At 36.3% G+C, this 23,276-nt stretch overlaps 1 long non-coding RNA gene across 2 annotated transcripts in view; it reads left to right on the top strand.

Annotated features, from left to right (window-relative positions):
• The first annotated feature begins 19,203 nt into the window (after nucleotides 1-19,203).
• The window catches only part of LOC102155303, a 76,980-nt gene continuing 72,907 nt past the window's right edge, over nucleotides 19,204-23,276 (top strand). Inside the window, exons 1-2 of one of the 2 annotated variants that reach the window (XR_005366195.1) lie at nucleotides 19,204-19,356; nucleotides 21,107-21,185. This is a non-coding gene — a long non-coding RNA (uncharacterized LOC102155303). The remainder of the gene's footprint in view (nucleotides 19,357-21,106; nucleotides 21,186-23,276) is intronic. The other variant, XR_005366196.1, reaches the window with a different exon arrangement.

Here is a 23,276-nt window from a genome sequence, read left to right as displayed (position 1 = left end):
AGCAGGTGCCAAACCGCTGCGCCACCCAGGGATCCCAATTTGCTTATTTTTAAAAAAGAAAAGAGTTTCAATTCTTTCGTGTTACATATTGGACTTAAATGAAAAAACAGATGCTAAATTATTGACAAAATACACTATTTGAATAAAGGTGGTATTTTTTTCATGAATAGCGAGAGGAGTGTTTGAGTAAATATCATCAAATATTATTAATATTTATGAAGCATTTTGTAGTTCAGAAAAAGTTTTTGGATGATTCTCTGTATAGTCTTCCATTGTGTGTAAGGCAGGCATTATTGCTTTATATTCATTCTACAGATGTGGAAACAGGACCATGATATTTAAATGGCTTTCACAAAGTCAGAAAATGGCAGAGCTATCATTTGAACCCTGTTTCTATTGCATCTCACTAAACGGATTATGTGTGTATACAAAGATATGCCTAAATTTATACATGTTTATGTCCATGTATCAGTGACATAGATCAATTTCATGTAATTCATAATCACACATCTAATTGTGTGTGTCTATAGAAATGAAAATGCCAGGAGTTATTTAGATTTTAAGCAAAATCATTCACATTTTTATAGATAAAAATGTATACTTATTCCTACATTTTTCCATCTACCCATCAAGTTTTCATTTAATATCTAAAAATGTGTTTGCATCTGATACACATTTTGATGAAGAGATATTTAAAAAATTATAGCTGATAAAGATGCCTTTAGATTTTTGAAAGTCAAGCAATCATAGAACCTCAGTGTTCAAACCTGGCATTTTACCCATTTTGCTGTCAGAGCTAAACAGATTCAACAGTTAAAATTTCATGAAAATTGATGAGGAGGAGCCACAACAGAGAAAATAGTGTTTATATATTAACCACCTTTGACCTGAACAAAGTTGATTTGCTAAAAGTCTAACATAGAAGACTCATCTGTAGACTCAAGGACAAAGAACTTAAGAAAAAACCCAACTGGGCAGGCATTTACCAGATGGCATGTGGGCATAGGTGGAAAGGAGCTGATAGATGTGGGTGAAGCAGAGTGGGTCTCCCCGATTAGCTGCTTTCTAATATGGACCCAATAGAAGGACAGGGCAAGAAGGAAAGAAAGTCAACAATACCAAACCATAAGAGCTGAGACCTAAACTCACAAAAGGCAAAAATACTTTTTTTTTCTCCAAAAGAATCTTTTTTTTTTTAAGATTTTATTTATTTATTCATAGAGACACACACACACAGAGAGAGGCAGAGAGAGAGGCGCGCTCCATGCAGGGAGCCTGACGTGAGACTCGATCCCGGGTCTCCAGGATCATGCCCCAGGCTGCAGGCGGCGCTAAACCACTGTGCCACTGGGGCTGCCTCCAAAAGAATCTTGATATCTGAGGAGTAAAGTCCAAAAAGGACTTAGAGCAATTCATTAATGTCTTGAACCCATGACCAAGTTAATGTACCTTTGTCCTACCACACCCCTAGGATTCTAAGAAGCTACTCATTGTAAGACAAAAGAACAATTTAGTAACAATCTTTTAGGAGAAAAACACTATATTAAACACACATGATGAATCTAGGACACAGTCCGGTTGCAGAAATGTGAAAATGGGCGTGTGTTGAGGGGATGGTACATTTTAAAACCAAGGAAATAAACGTTTGACGTGAACCACTTAGGTTAAGAGAAAGATGTAGTTAGTGAATAGTACTCAGACAATAACAAGGTTTAGCAGAGCGCAGACTCTCGGTGAGGAACAATTAAACAAACAGTTAAATAATCTCACATACAAGTGCTTAAACAAGCAAACAATCACAGACTGTCTTGATCACTGCTCAGTGCACAGAGCATGAGTCAGAAGACATTATTTCAGCACCGTTGAAGGAAGAAGCCATGTTGTGCTCAATTCTGGTTGATTTATTGCAAATAAGGATATCAGAGAAAATGAGGAGTTTATGGCAGAAGGCAGATAAAGTTATTCAGTGACTCAAGGAAATTAATTATAGAGGAAAAGCTCAAAACTAGGTGCATCTGAGATGACCTCATTGAGGGAAGCAAGGATGACAGGTGTTGTAAGAGTGGATACCCCGAAGGGATCGACATTTATAACAACTAGATAGGGAAGTACAAAATCCCCAAGAGAGACAAGCATGAGCAAAATTTAGTTGATACGTCTCATCCACTCGTTGATATTAGTTAATATTGGAAAAAAGGAGTTCTGAGGAGTTATCAAGATGAATACAAACTGTCCAAATAGGGACCTGAATAAGACTTCTGAGGGAGAAAAATAAATCCTTAGGAAGCTATATCTTTTATGAATTTACTTCATCTAGGATTTTGCTGACCCTGAATGAACACTTCAAGAGGGAAAAAAAAAATGTACCCCTATCTTGTCTGGAACTGGTGTGTGAATTTAAGCTCTAAGTTTTAATATCAGGCAAAGCTTTTTCTTTCTTTATTCTTGTGATTAAAATATGAGGTGAAACTAAAGCTAAGTAGTGTGTTATAACTGCTGTCCAGATGCCACATTCCAGTGACCACACGCCACACTTTACGATGCTCAGAAACCTTTGCGATGAGACCTGTGTGAGATCCTCAGGTGTCTGCTCCGTCTCTCTCACTTAACTTGCTTGTGTCTGATCACAAGGATCTGAGCTTTTAGCAGAGGAGAACAGGAGGAAAAAAGTGCTCAAACTTTATAAAGACAGAATGCAGATTTCTAGCTAAAGTAAATATGTTCCTTTGACATAAAATGTTGATCAGGATGTCTCTTCAGAATATTCCTGCACTAGCCTTGGCATTCAAGAGGCATATTTGGATTCTATTAAAAAGAACCCTCAAGAAAGCCCAGAATTTACGTAGGAAAAAAAAAAAAAAAACTAGCAAAACATGCATGCCCTTAAGCCTCACCATACTGTAATTGCCAGTAAGGTCATATTAACAGTAATGGCCGATATCCTTGCAGTTAGAAAGGCTTTTCTTAGAACAATATTACATTCAGAAACCTTAATGAGAGGAACACATATTCTATTTCCTAAAAATCGTAAACTTCTATATAATCAAAGGTAGTATTAACAGTCAAGAGAAAAAAAAAAAACCAAAATATAGGTTTAAGCCTATGTAAAAAGTTGACATAAAAGGCTACTATCTTAATATACAGAAACTCTTGGAAACCAAAAAGAAGATTGAAAATTGCAAGAGAAATGGACAAGTAATAGATATAAAGCAGATGTTCAACTACTAATCAAAGCAATGTAAAATGAAATTACAAAATAATATGTTTTGCCTTTAGTAACATGAGTTGTTAGTAATCTGAGCTGAGCAGGGTGTGGGGGGAATGACAAACTCTCTTGGATGAGAAATGAGATTTTAAATTGAGACATTTTTTTAGAGGGCGACTTAAGAAGATAAATAAAAAATGTAAGTGTATACATTTTGCCTCAGCAATTCCCCTCCAATGAAACAATTAGACAAGTACACAAAATTTGTGTGTACCTATGCGGAAATTCTGTAATAAGAAAATAATACAGAGAGATCGAAGATGACCTTAATGTTTTTCAGTCAAGCTGGGTTAAATAAAGAATGGTAGAGTTATGAAATGGAATACGGCAAAGCCATCAAAAGGATAAAAAAGATGATTATGTCTATCTTTCCTGAATGCAAGCATGGTGGGACATTAGGGAATTGAGTAACATAACTTTCTACATTAATGTACGAAAAGATCACGTATCTATAAAAGTTTGTTACAGATTGAATCCTGCCCCCCCACAAAGGAGATCCAAGCAATGTGGCCATGGAGGCAGGGATTATAATGATGCTGCCAAAAGCCAAGGAATGCCAGTGGCCACTAGAAGCTAGACCAGGCAAGGAACGGTTCTTCCCTAGAGACTCCAGAGGATCAGAGGCCTGCAGACATCTTCATGACAGTCCAGTGAACCTGCTTTCAGACCTCTGGCCTTCAGCACTGTGACAGAATAAATCTCTGTTGTTTTCAGCAAATCTCTGGTAATTTGTTGCAGCAGGCACTGGAAACTAATATAGATTTGGTACTGAGAAGGAGATGCGACCGGAACACGTGCACAAAAATGTGGAAGTGGCTTCGGAATCGAGTGGTAGGTAGTGACTGGAAGAATTTTGAAGTGCATGATAGAAAAAACCTAGATTAAACAGGCCATTGGTGGAGAAAGGAATATTCAAGATGCTCCCGGTGAGGGCTAAGAAGGAAGTGAGGAGCATGATAGAGAAAGCCTGTGTTGTCTTATGCATATGGTGCCATATGCAAGATGTTGGTAGAAATGTGGATGTTGAAGCTGCTGCTGGTGAGGGATCAGGAGGGGATGAAGACCATGATTTTGAAAACAGGAGGAAAGGGGATCCTTGTTATGTAGCGGGAGAAAAATCTAGCTGAGTTGTAGTCCATGAAGTTATATGGACTTGTAAGTGATGACCTATGGGTATTTACTTGGGGAGACTTCTAAGCAAAATGTTCAACGTTCAGGCTGGCTTCGTTTTGCTGTTTATGATAAAACGGGAAAATGAAGAGATAAATTAAGGGAAAACTGTTAAGAGGGAACCAGGACTTGACAATTTTGGAAATTCTCAGTCTATCCAGACTGCAAAAGACACCGTTAGGAGATTCACTGCTGGGAATATGTGTTCTGACAAGGAGGCCACGGCTGTAGCTAGCTGGACAAGATTTGCAGAAGAGGTTAGGCATGTGTGACTTATGAATACCTTCAGCCGTCTCAGCAGAAGTGAGAGCTAGAGACGGGGAAAGATCCAGGAAAGATCTTTGAAAGACCACCGTGTCTAACGGCGTGACTCTCATGATACGTATAGGAGACTGACAGAGTTCTTGGAAATGTTATGCCAACACTGCCAGTTGTTATGCAGACTTAGCCCAAAGTGGACCAAAAGGCACAGAGAAAAGATGAAATGAAGTAAGGCTGTTGGACTCCTGCAAATTCTACAGGCAGGAAACAGGATGATAAACCCACTCATCTTCAGGTACATATTACTACCCTTCCAATAAAGGGAAGAGTGACTGAGGGCAAAACATTGAGCTCAGAGGGTGAAGCCCTAGAAACAGGTACGGTTTTACATGCATGTATTTTTACATAAATAGCATCTGATCTCATTTTATTTCTCTTTTGTATTCAGCACTATGATTTTAAAATTGAACCCCAATGTACACATCTAGTGGGTTGCTCTCATCTCCCAGTCCTTCCAGTGGGTATTCTTGTATACGTCTCTTGAGACAGTCGGATTAGTTCTCTATGGCAGCACAAGGTGGGATTGTAATTCCTGACCCCCTGGAGGTCAGGTGGGCCACGTGCCTAGTTCTAGCCAATGAATTGTATAAAGAGCAACGTGTGTCATTTCTGGGCTAGAGGATTTATTTAATCACCCGTTCAGGACTCCTGAAGACATGCCTTTCTCCCTCTGGCTCAGGGATAAGCAATGTTCAAAAAAGGCTGCTTTGTCAGCATGTGTACCAGAGGGCCTGGATGAGGGAAGAGGCCTCTGCCAATGTGTGATGGACACATAGTATGAACAGAAACGAGCTTATGTTTATTCAGACCGCAGAGATTTAGGGATTCATTGTCTCACAACACAACTGAGCTTATCCTGACAGATCTTCTAAGGTACTATGTGAGAATCTATCTGGGGTACACAGCCAGGAGCAGAACTGGCTAACTTAGCTAAGTACTGACAGCTCTCCAAGATGGTCACCTTGGTCTACACTCCTCCCTACATGCCCCATCCCTGTGAACATTTCACATTTTCTAGCTTTTAATTTTTGTGAGACTAATTGGTATAAATGGATATCTCATTGTTTGTTTCTTTATTTGCATTTCTCTCATAAAAGATTTAAGCAACTGCTATGCTCTTTAGCCTTTGGGATTTTGTTATCTCTACATTTTTGTTGTTGTTGTTCACATCGCTTGTCCATTTTTCTATCACAGTTGCACAGTTGTATTTCCCTTGTTGATTTTACAGGACTTCCTTTTATTGTTTAAATAATAACCAAGGAATATGAGAATGATCAAGGTCAGTTAGAAATTAAAAATATCTTCTCCCATCCTGCTATTTATCTACTTACTCTTTCCATCATGACCTTAACTGCATAAAATTTCTTAATTTGGATGTAATCAAATGCATTAATTTTTTTGCACTTTGGAAATTTTGCTTAGGAAATCCTTTCCCACTGTTAAGTTACAAGCATATTTTTTTTATATACACTATTCTGAAGGCTGGAATGCTAAAATGTTGACATGTTAAATGTTTGAATGATATAATTTCTGAGAGTCTTGTTTTTGTTTTCAATGTTTGTTAAGTGCTCACTATGTTCCAAGTATGGTGCAAAGTGTTTCTTTTATTTAATTCTTGTACCATTGCTTTGAGAAAGTTACCATTAGGAAATCTATTTTACAGATAAGCAAACTGTACCTCAGAGAGGCTATGTAAATTTCCCAAGGTCATACAGTGACTAAAAAGTGAAAGAACTTGGATTCCAACCGGGTGGTCTGACTCCAGAATGTTCTTGTTCATGGGCATAGGATAGTATGAGTTCAAGATTCAACTGATTGACTTCTCTTTATTGAGCATCTATGTGTGTGTTGCACACTAAGCAAGCCCTACCCTTGGGAAAAGTTGTCATTTCTTAGATGTATCTGTGTGTGTGTGTGTGTGTGTGTGTGTGTATGTGATTTTGAATATTGTTTTAAATATTTTCAAAATACATACTTTAAAAAAAAAAGTAAATAGATTTCCTTTTTAATTACACCATAACATTTTTTTAAAAACACTTATGCCAGATGTTATGCTAGATGCTGGAATGTAGCAATGAACAAGGAAGGGAGGTCTCTGTGTTCCTGGAATTTAGAGGAAGAGACAGACAGTGAATCCCTAAATGACCTCAGCCAAGCAAAGAGATGGGGTAAGAATATCCCAGGCAGTAGGAATAGCATGGGCATTAGGCAGGAAAGGTATGCATTTATTCCTGTAGCAAATCCCTGTAGATCACAGGGTTGTCTCTTTGAAGAGGAAATAGAGAAAGTGTTGAGTTCTCATAGGATTTAACAAAATCCCACAAGTTCTTACTCAACATACCCCATTTTAGTGATTAGTTTCGTGAGGTCAATCTCTTAGAATAGAGGACTATAAAATATTCCTTTGTTATAACACTATAGTTTGTCATCATGGGATTATTTTAATTAAAGTACTTGAATAAGCCTTAATTGTTAAGTATTTAATTAAAGTATTTGATTCATATCAAATTAGAGAAATCAGATTTCCCTAATATTCTTCAAACACACACACAAACACACATTCACACACTCACACTGATACATCTCACACCCATACACAGGCAGTAACACACCCTTACACACATGCTCCCAAGCATTCCTTCATGCACATTCACATATTCTCATGCATATTCATGTGCAGTAGAACACCCTCATACTCAATCATATAGATGCAAACTTGTCTCATCTCACATAAACCCACACATTCAAAGGGAGGGTATGCAACTCATCTATTCAATATCTTAACAAATACTTATTGATTATTTGTCAAGTGCCAAGCCCTAGAGATACAATAAAAAAACAGGATTCATCTCTGCTTTCATGGGGCTGACCTTCTAGAGGAAAGTACAGAGACTCAACAAGACAACAAAAAATGCAGATTAGGAGCCCAGGTTGCAATGAACACTATGCAATGAACACAATGAACACTATGGAGAAAATAAGCCAGGTGATGAGACAATAGTTACCGGAAGTAGCAACCATATTTAGGGTAGATGGAGAAGCCTTCTCTGGGAGACGACATTTGAACTGAGGCCTGAATGACTAATGAGCCAATCATTCGGAAGAAGGGAGAAAGAAATAGTGCAGGCTGAGAGAAGAACAGGTGCCCTGAGAAAGATTTAGTGTAGACAAGGAACCAGAATGTGGTCCTATGGCTGAACTTTAAAGAGCCAAGAGGTAGTGGAATAAGAGCTAGGAAGGGACATGGGAGTTAAATCAAGCAGCTCTTATAAACTACTGGGCTGTATGGAGATTTATTCTAAGAACAAACAAACAATGGATAGTGTGTAAGTACCCCTACTTGAAAAGATTTGTAGTTTTATAGGTTCTTTCTTTCTGGCCACAATTTGAGTAATAGACTAGACAGGACAAAGGTAGAAGCTAAGGACCCATGGAGAGGTGGATATAGTCGGCCAGAGAAGAATGATGATGGTGGTATGGGCATGAGTGGTCACAGTGGACCTGAGGGGAAGGTCATGGATTTAGGATGTATATTGGGAGTAGGAAAGCCAGGACTTTGTCAAAGCTTTGGTGAGGTGATGAGATAGGGTGGGGTTAAGGAAGCTTTTCGGGCCTTCTGCTTGAGCATCTGAGAACATTGTGGTTACCGGCCTTTATTTAATCATTGTCTGTGTCATAGTAATGGTTTCTGTTATCCAGGGCTTCCTGTGTGCCAGGTATGTGCTTATTAGGTATTATCTTATTTATTCTTTACAACATCTGTATAAAGTAGGTCCTGTTATTATCTCTGTCCTAGAAATGAGGAAACTAAGGCTCACTGAATTTCACTTCCTCCATTCCAAGGACTTGTAATTGTTGGAACCAGAATTTAAATGCAAAAACTCTGAATCCAGAGTCACCTGGGAGAGACATTGAGTAACCATTACTTCAGGAACCTATTACTCTACATCTGAATTGCCAAGATCTTTATAGCTAGTTTCTCTTTTGTCCTCAAGTTGACTCAAATGGTGATCAGTTCACTGCAATGTATATCCTTGCCCTAAAGATGGAAAACTATTGAACTGCTGACCATTCATTTTTCTATTCATGCTGGGAAAAAAGGTAGTGCAGGTGAATTAGAATTATAAATGGAGAAACGCCTGGGTGGCTTAGTGTTTGAGCTTCTGCCTTAGCTCAGGTCGTTATCCTGGGGTCTTGGGATCAAGTCACTGTCCTCCTCTCCCCCATCAGGCTCCCCGCAGGGGGCCTGCTTCTCCCTCTGCCTGTGTCTCTGCCTCTCTCTCTCTGTGTCTCTTGTGAATAAATAAAATCTTTAAAAAAAAAGATAAATGGAAATGAAGTTTGAGGATGATATTTGGATTTTGTCTCCAATTACTATAAATAAGAGATTTAGTCATATAAAATTGTATCTCTATCAAATGAATAATTTCAGAGATAAGGGCTTTGGGTATAATTTTTCCCCCATTACTAATTAGGGTTGGGAGCACACTGTGGGCATGAATCAGAACTTATTATTAAATATATTTCTCCTGTTTAATTGGATTATTCCTTTTCTGATACTTCTAGGGCTCTCTCCTCATCCATTCAGCAGTGTACATATCCTTGACTCATGATCCTCCTCTCTTCACACTTACTCCCAATGTCATCTGTTTCTGTGACTTCAGTTCTTACCTACCTGGCCAGTCCTGACCTTCTATGCCCTTGACCTCTCTCAGAGTTCTGTGTAGCGTTTCTTGTCCATTGGCTCTGGGCAGAAGGGAGAGAGAAGGAAGAGTACACTCTAGAGAGCAAAGTGGCGAGAGATGGTGAAAAAGATGACGACGATGACGATTACTAGGTATAAAGGGACACAAGCCAGGTTCAAGGTCCTACTGAAGACGTTTAGACCTTATCTGCACAATCCATACAAGACCTGTGAGCTTGGAGACAAATCTACACTCAGAGTTTGAACACTGACCTGTTACTTTTTATAGATCGATAGCATCCACTCTTCTGTGCTCAAGTGAATATATGTCATTGAACACAAACTACATAAAGCCCCTCATCCCTGTATCCGACACCCTAAATAAAGTCCCATCCCTTATATATGAGGACGAAAAGCATAATCTAACCAGAGACAGTCCTGGGAGGCCAGAGAAGCCACAGAGGTTGTTTAGCTAGATGGTATAGAGGACAAAACAGGAGAAGAAATCCTAACCCAATAGCACTGTTCAGAAGATTCCTAAACAAAATAGGTTTAGGTGCTAATCTAGCCTAGAGGAAAGAATGTATTTTCGATGTCTGACCCGCCCAACTCCCACCCCTATACCATGATGTCTCAGCAAGTAAAACAAGCAGCAGAAGCATGAGGTGAGATACAGATGGAGGTAAAAACAGGGGGAGAAAGAAGAGGTGAAAGACACTGATCAATTAATCCTCCCATTTTTCAAATCAGAGTAAACCTTAGCATTCAGTGATGATGAATCAATGCTGCTGACAGATACATCATGTTAGGATCTCAACAATCTAATTCTTACATCAACAGAAAAGGCAGGTAATTACCACATTATCAAAAGGCTTTAAAAAACACAGGAGGGAATGCCACACAAGTACTAGAGCTGCATTATCTGACTCATCCTGTTAAGACTTAGCACCATATTCTGAACTGATCAGCAGCACTCCTAGAGAGGGTAGCAAACTAGGTTAAAATCCTGCAGGGCAGTTCTTCTAAACTTTTGATGAGAAAAACAAAAAAATATGAAGGGTCATGTCAGTTGTGGAAAGACAGGTCTTAGGACATGTCCAGTTGTGAGATAAGGGTAGACGAAGAAAGCATTGCATTGTTCCTCATAATGAAATGGGAAGAATTTTTAATTTTCAGGGACATGAGAGAGGGACAGCTCATCTCTGGGCAGTCCAGAGATGAAAGGAGAAGGAGGAAGATAACGTTCAAGGAAAAGTCACAAAATGACGAATTCTCAATAGCACAGATAGCCAAAGGACGTTCAAGAACCTCAGTGTCTAATATTAACCTCATCTGTTGTGCTGTAATTCAGTATAACTACCCACCAGGTCAATGATAAAAGTCTATTGCACATAACTATCTTGGTAACTGCTTTGTTTAAACCATGTCTTAGAGAATTTAAAAGGGGGTTCTGATCTCTGTTGAGTCAAACTAAAGAAAGAGAGCTTCCACAAGAGGTCAGGGATCAGTGATGTAAAAATTCAGCAGAAGGCAAAAACTAGATGTGACTATAAGAAATAAGTTGCAGAGGATCCTCAAAGAGACACACTGAATGTCCCACCACAGGCAGATGGAGACTCAAATTACTTGAATTTAACATTAAAATTCATAAGGCGAGGAGTGCCTGGGTGACTCAGTTAAGCATCTGACTTCTGATTTCAGCTCAGGTCCTGGTCTCAGGATTGTGAGCCTGAGCTCTGGGTTGGGCTCAGCACTGGGCATGGAGTGCTTGGGATTCTCTCCCTTGCTCTCCCCCCCACCCCTTCCTCTCTTAAACAACAACAACAACAACAACAACAACAACAATGGGTCAGCCCGGGTGGCTCAGAGGTTTAGCGTCACCTTCAGCCCAGGATGTGATCCTGGGGACCCGAGATTGAGTCCCACATCGGGTTCCCTGCGTGGAGCCTGCTTCTCTCTCTGCCTGTGTCTCTGCCTCTCTCTCTGTGTCTTTCATGAATGGATAAATAAAAAAAAAATTTCAAAAAAACAAAAAACAACAACTTGTTGCAAGGCTAGAAGACAAGGCTTACCTCTGAGTTATATGGCATGCATCAAAAAATTGTTTAATCTCTTCCCATTACTTAGAACAGCCTGAAAGGGAAATGAATTAAATACCCAACAATAGATGATTAAGAAAAAAAAAAAACAATAATGCATCTGCTAGATAGAAAATTAGGTAGTCAATAAAATAATATTTACAAAGGATTTAAAATAAAATGATAAAAGTTTTGGTATGTTAAGATGAAAATGAATAATATCAATTGTATATGGGTATGACTGGAACTCTGCATTACCTGAATTCATTCTAGGAGCACAGAGAAGACTTGATTCTAAGAAATTTATTAATGTACTTCCACCACTTAATACATCAAAGAAGGAAAATGCATTCATTTCCATAGACACTAAAAATACAGCATCCATGCTTCATTTTTGTAATTCATTAACATAATAATAGACGGATACTTCCTTAACATGATTTTCCACCTAAGACCAAAGCCAGGATCTTGTTTAATGTTGGATAACTAGATACATCCCTATTAAAGTCTAGGAACAATTTAATATTGTTCAAGCTGTACTAACTAGCCAATGCAATAGGCTAGAAAACTAGCAAATATATATAACCTAGGTATATGTCCATAAAGAACTGATTAAGTCAATGATAGAACAGGCACACAGTAGAAAACCAGGAGCCATCTGCAAATAGGACACTAATATATTGTTAAAATAAAAACGTAAGGGTATAGAGCATGTAAAACACTGTACAGAGGCAGGCTTCCATCTGTATAGGGGGAAAAAGCAAGTTTGTATATACACAGACTGTTTAGAAAAGAAGATTTGAAACAGATAATAAGGAGAGGGGTAGGAATCTAGAGGTCTGGGATGGGAAGGAAATTTTTCACATAAATACATTTTTACTTTTTGGATTTTTGATTTGCAAGTATTTCTTTCCTCATTAAAAGAAACTAAGAATTACAAGAAATAAAAACTTCATAGATCAAAAAATAACAGGAAACTAAACATCCAATAATAGGAAGCTACTCAAACTATGGCAAATGTGCTTTATGGGATTTAAGGCAGCCATTAAAAATTATACTTATAAAATTAAAATTGAATGAGAAGATATACTATATTGCTCAGTGAATATTTGTGGAGTGAAATGATGAATCCCAAATGTGAGGAGAAATAGCATAAAAATTGTGGATACTGAATAATCGTTATGTATATACAGGAAGAGAGGGAGAGAGAAATGTGAGAAGAAAGAAAAATATAATAACGATATCTTCTGCTTGGTGGTATTATAGTGTACAATGAAAAAAAAAAACCCAGTTCCTTCTATTTTTCTGATTTTCAGAAATTTATATAATAAATGTGCCTTGTTTTAAAATGAAAAAGATTGCTTTGATTTTAAATTTTAATTTTAATTTGTTTTAATTTAGGAAGCAAGATGCTCTATATTCTTTTCAGAGAAAATGTGAATAGCCAGCAAATTACTCCCCTAAGGTGGTTTAAGCAGACCCTGCCGTGTGGGCACACCTTAAACTCTACTGTTGATTTTGAGTTTTACTTTGCAAAATAAATAGTGAGCTAAGAGTGAAACACTGATACAATTGAATTTGATCTGATTTATTCTAAAAGCAGAGACTTGCCTGAGGCAAAATTCTTTAGGAAAACATTCCAACAGCTCAAAGAAGGTTGTAAGCCTGTACTTAAATCAGGTAAATTTTCATTCATAAAATTATTTCCTGCTCCTATTAGAGCATTGTAAAAAAAAAAAAAAAAGGTAGAAGCTGTTGCCCTTGGACTTTAAATTTAGTATGTATATACTTTGTAGGAAATAAGTGACCATGTGAAAAATGTCTACAGCGTTCAGTTGATGTTTGTTAATGGTGATAAGTTTTAGTGAATTTATTTGAAGTCAGTTGGAATCATCACTGGAAATCAAGACTTAGTGAAGTCAGGGATTTTATCATCTAACACCTATTTAGATATTTTAGAGACCAAGCTATCCGTCTATGATGTATAAATGTGTTGTTCGTTTGAGTGCTTACTAGTAATTGATCATTGTTACCTCAAATACCAAACCTCCTATTCTACTCAAACCCTTTGCCCATTTTTTACAAGAGTGGTGGTCATCTTTTTTTTTTTTTTATATTCAAGAGAGTGAACTAATTTTTCTTTTGCTAATTTTCAAAACACAAAATATTTCCTCCCCTGCATTTGAATTATTGTGTTTTTAAAATATGTTTCCAACATTTTGAGAGGAGTGCGAAAATTTAAAGCTCAATGGCTTCTTATTCCTTCTCACATTAATTGTTTAGTAAATCTTTCAATAACCTCAGGAATCTATGTTTCCCCCGACACACCCATATTTCTTGGGCGACATACCTGTGCCTCTGGCTACAATACCACGGCATACCACTTCAGTCCCACTTCATTTCTTGGCTCGTTATGTTCTTCCCAACGCCTTGTCTTCTGTTCTTGGCCTGGATTGTTCTGATTCAGGCATCTCGTGAGGTGGCAAACTGTCAGCTGATGCTGCTGTCATCTCAAGACTTGACTAGTATTGAAGACTCTTCTTATGAGCTCCTCACGTGGTCGTTGTCTGTTAGCCAAGGCCTCCATTTCTCCCTGTGTAAGCTTCTCCATAAGCTGTCACTTATGATTGTCACTTATGATTATGTCGCTGCTGGCCTCCTCTAGAATTATGAATGAGAGAGAAGGAGAGCAAGATAAAAGCCATAGGATGTGAATACCAGGAGTGGGGACTACTGGGAGTCACCTTTACAAGATTGGGGATGAGTCTATTTGAGGAGAGTGGTTACTAAACACGGCATGCTGATTAAAATGGCCTGAGGAGCTATTAAAAAAATACAGATGCCTAGGTGATATCCCCAGATGGACACTGGTATTCATTTAGACGCTTTTCAGGTGATTCCAATGAGCAGCCAGTAGCTTAGGATATTTCCTGCCGCAGTTGTAAAATTAAGAGGAACCTATTTTGAATTGTGGGGTATTTTGTTGTTGTTGTTGTTCATTATCCTGCAATTCCACCAAACAAAACATTCTTATTTTTTTAACATTTGCTATTTTCGGTACAGTTCTCTTAATTAAAAATATTGGGAGAAGATCACATGACTATAACTCCATTACTGAATCCAGTTTTTTTCACATATATAGTTTTTACTTCACACTCTGTCCAAAATAGAAATATACATAACTGCTTTTCCAATTAAATCACTAAATATAATTTTAAAAATTGCCCAAGAGTCATGACAACCAAGTGAAATGGTTAGAATTGCAGGTTATAAGATTATTTCCAACAGATAAAATTCACAGTCTGAAGATAGTTTTCAATGAGATCTGTCAGGGAAGGAAGTGTCTTATTTCACTTGAAGTCCTTAAATCTTTTCCCTTCTTTTACCCTGTCCATGAGGTTTTAAATTCTCTAGCAGTTCTACTTCCAAAGGTTCCCCATAATCCCTCCAAACCGCCACCCTCCCATCCTAACCCCCAACCGCAATCCACAATCCTGAAAAGGATGGAGCGAAAAAGGCCTTTCTGATACAAAAGAGTTTTTCAAAGACATGGCTTCTGTGACTTGAGACATTACAAGGAAGAAATTCTTTACTGCCTGGTTAGAAAAACCAACTGTTTTCAATTGCTTAATTTAATGGTATTAGCCTTGTTCTTTTGCCACTCTAATTCTCATCCTCTAACTTGAAGAAATAAGTTGTGAGCTCATTTACGTCCTAAGAATAAGATGCTTCTTCTGTGGTAGCAGACGCTCTTTTGAAAAGGTTAAGTAATTCAAATCAGAGGCTAAAGTTTAGGACGATGATTCTCAAATGTGGTGCACATCCTTTACATTTTTTTTGTAAAGTACTTATCTGGGACCTACACCAGACCGAGTCAGCATCTTACAGTATAAAATTTGCGCTGATGAACACTGAAGAAGGCAAAGACGGAATTAGACTTTGCTCAGTCAACATCTTGGCACTCAGGGGGTACATCTGAAATCCTTCTCCCAGCATAAATAGATTAGACTAACAAATAAAAAAGTACATGGCTGTTGAAAGTAAAACAAGGAAAGGTAAAATTGCAGCATTTGAAGACAAAATATAAGTATGGTTATCATTACTGTTCCTGATTAACAGATGAAATAATGCAGAATTATAGACAGCTGATAATAGTGCTTAATAATAGACCAACACAGAACGGACCCAGAACCTTTTGCCCTATCATCATGTAAAAAAAAAAAAAGAAATTGGATCCCCATCCTAAAAACTTAAAAGCCAAATTTTACCCTATCAGTGAAAATGAACAGGACTTAACATACACTGTGTATCCTAATCTTACTCCTGGCTTCGTGTCAAACTGTGTTGCAATTTCCTCTCATATTAGGCCAGATTCTTTTGATTACAAGTTATAGAGAGCATAATTTAAACAAAAATACTTTATATGCTTCCCCTAAAATAATATTTTAGCAATTTTATTCTTCTTCCCACTGAATTTATAAAATAGAACACTCTGCAATAAATTGTTTACATAATTGCCCAAACGTTATTATTCAAGATGCAATGGAGTCAAAATAGCACTATAGCTTGCAAACAGATCCAGAAAGCAGAAAGCAAGGGTTTTAATTGTTCATTCAACTGTTGAATGAAAATCTGAGTTTGGCAAAAGAGTTCTAGGAATAGTGATGCAAAATATAGAAAAGTACATACTTTAAATCTGCACCCTGCAGAGAGGTTTTTCCCCAAATAGCTGAAATACAACTTTGCTACCATTAAACATAGCTATCACGTTACCTAATTTCATTGATAATGTATTTTAGGTCTAAACATTTGACTGGGTAAGAAAAATGAGAGGAAACCAGTATGACTTAAATAATTAGAAGTCAGAGATATAACTGAGAGTTTCTGAAGCGGGCAAAACCAAACAATGCAAATGGAGTTGTTTGAAAACTGTATTTCCCAAAATATGCTTTAATAATCCAATAAATTGAAATAAGCCAAGGGAGATAAATAACCTCTATAGTGTTGAATATAATATCTCAAATGAGCTGGCATCAAAGATGAAGATGATGTTATAAAGTAAACATTTCCCCATTTTCTTCCTGGCCATCACCCAAAGCAGCATAGAGAAAGAGATAAAGTAACATAAGCTACCCCCAACCTTTTTTTTCTGCAAAACAAATACTAAACAATAAACTAAAAGCTAAGTGTAGAATGCCCCATAAGAATGCAGGGATGCATGTAAAAAGAACAAAGGGGAAGAATATTGTAGCTTCAAATTTAAGAAGGAATCAGCAAAACCCACTTCTTAACAATAAGGGGCACTCTCTGAAACGCAAAATCCAATGCCTTGTTTGCAGCAATGGAAATAGCATCCGTGTGCTGGAGGCAGGAAGTACTCTGGATCCGGCTTACTTCTGGGAATCAAAAGGATGGCAACAAATGAGGAATCATGTAAACTGGCTGTATTTGTGGGAAGTATTTGCACAAAGTTGAGTGCAGAGATTTGGCATTGTGAAAAACCTCCTTAGTGCCTATCCTCATTGACTTGGCAAAGTTAGACAAAATTTAAGATACACAAAATTCTGGGTCCTCAAGATGATTCTAGCTAACTGGGAAGATAGCCATCAACTCTCCCATATTCCAGACTCCTGAAAATAACTGATCCTGGAGAAATGTATTTGCTTTAAAAATGAGTAATGGAAAAAAAAAAAAAAAAAAAAAGGAAGCATCACCAGCGTCACACAAATATACTGCAAGAAAAAGAAGAAAACAAACAAGAGGAAACAAGAGCATCTTCCAAAGAATATTAGGCAGAAAGAAATGATCTATTGTGGCAACAGAAATTTAAAAATCTCAATCAAGCAATACTTCCTATGAAGAAAGCATGAAAAAGATATTTTAAAGCTCAGAGATCATAAGATATAGGAGGAAATAAATTGTAGTGCAACTATAAAGTGAAAGAAAAAAAATAACAAAACCATCCCCCAAATAAAGGCAAAATACAAAGAAGCGCAATAGAGAAAAGATTGCAGAAAATAATAAAATTAAGACAGACAAAAGAAAAGTAAGTAAAACATATAAAGTACAAAAAAAGAGGTAAAATGGAAGAGGCAAACTGACTCAAGGTTTGCATAACATCCAAAAATGGAAAAGAACAAATAATTTACAATATAGTGTATTTCATGGAAATAAAATATTTGGATTAATGTAGTGAAACAAAGCCTTGTCAAAGAAATATATATTCAAAATAAAACAATAAAACATTTCCTAGCAAGCCGATAGGATTTCAGTGAAAAAGAAATGAGTACTGGGTGACCAGGCAATAATCTCAATTACTTTTAAGGTATGGGGTATGGGTGGGGGATCAAGCTGGGCTCAGACCTTTCTGTAGAAAAATCCAAAGCTAGAGATTCCAAAGGAATTATATAACATCCTCAAGAAAAGAGGGAGGAGTGGGTAACGCTGAGAATTTGACACCTAGCCAAACTATGATTAAAAAATAAAGCATTACACAAGAAGAACTCAGAAAATACTAAAGCTATAAGAGCTAAGAAAATATTCCCATGGGCCCAGCTTAAGTAATCTACTAGAATAAGAAAAACTATGGAAAAAACTATTGATATTGAGCATTTATTCTATTAACAGTGAAGACTGAAAAAAAAAAAAAAAGGATCAGAGTAACAAGAGTATAAATGTCACAAACCCTAGCAGTGTACAAATAATGCAACTAACAAAAGATGGAAAGAGCAAGGGCAAGGAAGGTGAGAATTTCCAATTTCCTCATCTTTAATGGCTGTAGATCAAAGCACATCAGTAAATGCTCACAAATCACTAACACAGATATAATTACATACATAGATATTAATAACGTGAAGATAATATAATCAAGAAAAAGCAAATGATGGAGGGGAAGGAAGGGAAAAGAAAAAAGGAAATATAGTAACTATCATTGCTTATCCTAAAAATGTAGGCATGTTTAAAGAATGGAGAAATAGGGGATTAAGAAATTAATCCTATGTGATGCCAGGTTCTTATAAAAAGTATTCATTAGAACAAAAATTTAATAAACCTAATTATCAGAAAAAAATGAAAAATATATGTATGGGAGGGGGAAAAGGTTACAATTGAAAGGCTTTTTTTTTTTCTAACAAGTATAAAAAGAAAAAGCAAAACAAAATGACAGCTGAATCAAATATATTTACATCATAATAAATATAAATAAATTACCGCAACCATTAAGAGAAAGTGAAATCTATACAAACCTATGCAAAAGACATACCTGAAACAAAGTGATTCAGAGAGAAAAATAGAACCATGGGCAAAATTTTACCAAGCCAATACAAGTAAACAAAAAGTGACGGTCACAATTTCTTTTTTTGGGGGGGGGTGGGTCGGGGGGAGTGTCATTGATTTTGAGGGGGGTTGGTCACAAAACCTTTTAATACCAGACAAGATTGAATTTGAACTCCAAATCACTATGTGAGACAAAAAAGTTTATAAAACAAAGAGGGTAAAATTAAAAACTAGAATATACTAGTTATGAATCTATAGCATATACCAAATAACTTGGATATACTAGTTAAAGGACAGAAACTATTGAGAAAGAGTTCTGCTTTTCTTTAGGATACAGGAAGTCACAAGAGAAAGCTCCTCTCATCCTAAAAATGAGATACAGCTGGAAACGTAAAAACAACAACAACACTTTTCGTGAACCTATCCGAGAGCTGAGTTACGTGGCAACGGATTGAACTGAATGTTTAAAAAGTCCCCAGTTCCTCTAAGGACTGCTGGAACACACAAACGGCTTCACACAAACGGCAGTGAACAAGAAGACCACCTGGCTTCCATAAGAGCAGGTAAGAAAACATCTTGCTAACTGTGCTCTGTTTGTGTCATTGGTTCTTTGTTGGGTTATTTTTTTCCTTCTCTACCTGCCTTCTTTTGGATTAATTGGATATGTTAGTAATGTTCACCTACCTTCACTATTGGCTTCTTACTTTTACCTTTTTTACTTTTAGTTGTTCCTCTGGGTTTTGCAATATAGATCCTTACTATCACATTTTACCTATGTGGCTTGTACCACTTACGTTGTAAGAAATTTATAATGGTATACTTAACATTTCTTCCCCTTCATACTCTATATAAATTGTTGAATTATATTTTAATTCTACCTATTTCATAATCCTTACAACACCTTGTTACTATTTTGCTTGAGACATTCAATTATCTTTTTGTGAATTTTTCTGAAATTACATAAGAAGAAAGAAAATCTAAATGGCCAATTACCATAAAATAAATATGGTTGTCAAGTAGCTATTCCTCCATAGTACCAGACTGAGGGTTTTCAGAAATTAATTCTAAAAGAAAAATATGAACATATATTACTTAAATTATTCTAGAGTGTAGTAAAAAAAAAAAAAGCGATTTTCCAAATGCTTTTTTTTTTTCTTTTTTTTTTTCCAAATGCTTTTTATAAGGTGGCAAGGTCATCGATATCAATGTGTAAAATAGATTTCACATACACAAAAGAAAACTAGCAGTCAACTAACTAAACTGAAAAAATCCTAAACAAAATATTAGCAAGCAGAATCCATTAGCACATTCCAAGAATTATATAAGAATATAGCTGAGTAGGATCGGATTATTTTAGTACTACAAAGATGATTTAAGATTAGGACACCTAATAATTTAATATAAAATTAAAAACAAAAACAAGAGAGAAAGCTCACAGGGTCACTATATTAATTAGGTGACACATTCACTGGCTATAAGAAATATTTCAAATAATAGTGGCTTAAACAAAATGAAAGTTTACTTCTCTATTGGAAGTAGGAAATAGAAAGCTTACTTCTCTGGAATAGACTGAACATAAGCAGTTTAGAAATGATATAGTGGCACCCTAGTGTTGAGGTGCTTATGGTCTCAATTAAACTTAGAGAGGTAATAGACATTAGGCTATATCAAATAGTATCTGCCATAGATACTATTAATTATCCCCATTAATGATAATAATAAGACTTTTTTAATTAAAAAGCAGCAACATTTGATTTTTAAAAAATAGGTAAATGATAGGATAAAAATAATAAAAACTATTAGCAAAATATGCGTCTCATTCTAAAAGCCTGAAATATAGCTAGAAAAAAAAATACTACAAGCATCCTTATTAAAATCAGGACTATTCAACAATTTTCTTACAGATATTAGCCATTACAAATAAAAGTACATGAATGAGAGAAATAAAATTCATTAAGGACAAAAAGAACTTTGACGGGATGAGCACTGGGTGTTATACTATATGTTGGCAAATCGAACTCCAATAAAAAAAATACCAAAAAAAAAAAAGGATGAAAAGAACTTATCAGTTGTTTTGGTTATCTATTGATGCATAGACCCTACACCTAAGAATTATGGACTTAAAATAATAGCATTTACTACTGCTCATGATTATGTGGGTTAATTAGGCAGTTCTTTACTCTCTACAGTAATTCAAACTTAATATTTTAAATCAATCTAATTAGTATGCAATCTAATATAAGATTCTAATATTAGATAATGTTCAACAATTTGGAGAAACATTTTCAATACTGAGTAAATCTTAATCTGTAGGTCCTTGAAAGGTTTTGCTCACATGTTCCCTCTGACGTGGTTCTCTAAGGAAGAAAAGTAGGACCAAAAAGAAAAAAAGGTAGGACAATATTTAGTTTGTCCTCATTTAACTAAATGATGGATATGTTTCAAATCCAAGATTTCTGTGGTTAAGTTTTTAGACGACTTTTTCAACCGGTTTCACAAAGTAGTATTATGACTCATACATATAGAGTTCCAGACACAGTGCAGAAGCAGGAGGCTGATTGAAAGCCCAGCATCAGAGAAATGAAAATGATATAGATGTATAACCAAGGTGGATGTGGCGGGAAAAATGGAGAGCTTGTACATGTGAACTTTCATCGTGAAGTTTCTGGGCACGTTAAAGTATTTTCTGGCTGTCACATGACACCATTTGGTTCGACTGTTTGTTGTTATTTTAAAGCTTACTTCATCAATTTTAGAACGTTTTCCAGGCACATAGAACTATTTCTATGTTTTATCCCATAACGTACTTAAAGTATTTGGTTCTCTTTGATGTTGACTATATCCAACTTGGAAGCTAAACTATGAGTTATGTGAGATTTCAATAATACTTTCCTAAGGTAATCCACACCTTTCATCAGCAGTCTTCTGTCTTCTCTTAAATATTAGAGACTACATCCAACATTTTAAAAAGAGGCAACTGTGTTTGTGACATCATATAGGTGCCTGGTATTATCTCTTCCTATCTCAGAAAACAAAGGACAGTAAGTCTAGAGTAATGAATGATAAGACAGTTTTTTGAGGGGGGAAGGGCCAACTCAAGAAAATAAAAATGTTACTTTTTTGTCTGCCCCACATTTCTTCCTTTTGGAAACTTCCTGTCTTGCATGTCAGGTGATTCTGGTATGATTGTCAATTAAGGGGCCACTTCTGTGCCCCAAAGTTTGCATGTATCCAAGCAAGGATAATTAGAGCTCTTGTTTGGTGATTGAGATGGAAACTGGGAGATGGGGGGTGGCCTATCTCCTTGTGTAAGTTGAGGAAAAGCATGTAAAAGGAATGTTAAGATTCATTTTTCTCACTATGGGAGAGCTTGGCAAAGGATAAAGTCAACAGAGAGGGACCCACAGGGACACAGAGAGGGATACAGAGGTAAATGTAGAGTGATAGAGTAACCCCAAGACAACTTTCATGGATTATAACAAAAATAACTTAAATAATGGGGTGCACTATTTAATTTCATCAAACTATTTTCAACTGTTTTGGAAATAAACCTGTTTGCAGGATCCAGCTTTAAACCTAAAATATTAAATACCACACATCAACAGTCTTTATACCTTGTTTTGTCTACCACACTTACTAAAATTATACTTATGCACCTCCTGTTAGCATTACCATTCTTTTCCTTTTTTTTTTTTTTTTAATGGAGTGGGGAGGGGAAGAAGGCGAGGGAGAGAGAATCTTAAGCAAGCTCCATGCCCAGCGTGGAGCCCATCTCGGGGCTCAGTGTCACAACCCTGAGATCATGACCTGAGCTGAAATCAGGAGTCCAGTGCTTAACTGACTGAGCCACCCAGGTGCTCCTAGCATAACCATTCTTATGAAATGGTGTCTGTGTAGTGATTTGAATTATATTTTGCCCATATTTTACAAAATTTAGTGGAAAACTGAATAATGAATGTGCTAATATTAATGGGTTTAGATAATTTTAGTTGGGAAACAAACCTCTTTTTAAATTGGCTTAAATTTCCAGGACTTCAATTTCATATATATATATACATATATACCTATACAATGAAGCTTATAGGTTATGCTATCTCAAATAATGGCAATAAATTGTGTGATTATTTCTAATATTTCTAAAGCAAAGAATAGATCTATAATCAGCTTTGTGTGTGTCTTTATGTGTGTGTTTGTGAATACACATCTACGCAAAAGTTAAATTAGGAAGGGATTAGTTTGACAAAAAGGATCTTCATTAAAGAATCCCACAATTCCTATAAGTGATAGTCATCTATTATGTACTATACATATTATGTGATACTAATTTATATATAATCTTTCCAGGAACCATCTATTATATGAAGTTATATAATTGAAACCTCCTGATTAAAATTTTACTATTAAATTGAAGGATTATGATTCTTAAAATATATTAACAATAATAGTACACAAACATAAAATCTATTCAAATAAACCTATTCTC

The sequence above is a fragment of the Canis lupus genome, chromosome 10, assembly GCF_011100685.1.
Source record: "Canis lupus familiaris isolate Mischka breed German Shepherd chromosome 10, alternate assembly UU_Cfam_GSD_1.0, whole genome shotgun sequence".
Lineage (NCBI taxonomy): Eukaryota > Metazoa > Chordata > Mammalia > Carnivora > Canidae > Canis > Canis lupus.
The sequence above is the reverse complement of the archived record's forward strand: the minus strand, read 5'-3'. Positions and strand labels throughout refer to the sequence as shown.